Here is a 445-nt window from a genome sequence, read left to right as displayed (position 1 = left end):
GGCACCTGCTTGCCCTGGGTCAGGGTCACCTAGGCCTCCTCCCCCCGCCAGTTTGCCCCATGGCTGCCCCTGCCCCAGCTGCCCTCAGGTGCCCCAGCCCCCTGGCTGCCCCTGGGGACCTGGGGACCCCTCACCAACCTCCCCTTTTCAGAACCACACGGCAACCTGCGGCTCAGAGGTGGCCCTTCACAGGGGACACTTGTGTGATTAGCGAACGAGCAGCGCCCGCCCCCGCCGCCAACCCACCCCCCAGCCAGCCCCTGGGGACACATTGCTGCCGGGAGCTGCAGCAGAGACCAGCCAAGGGTGATGTCGGGGCCCTTTGTGACTCCTGCCACCCCCCCCATTGTGACCCCCATGGTCTCCACGGTGTCACCTGGTGCCCCACGGTGTCACCTCAGTGCGTGGGGAGGAGACGGCTGGGATCTCCCCAGGGAGCTCCCTC

This window comes from Struthio camelus, chromosome 22, assembly GCF_040807025.1.
Source record: "Struthio camelus isolate bStrCam1 chromosome 22, bStrCam1.hap1, whole genome shotgun sequence".
Lineage (NCBI taxonomy): Eukaryota > Metazoa > Chordata > Aves > Struthioniformes > Struthionidae > Struthio > Struthio camelus.
Note: the sequence above shows the minus strand (reverse complement) of the source record.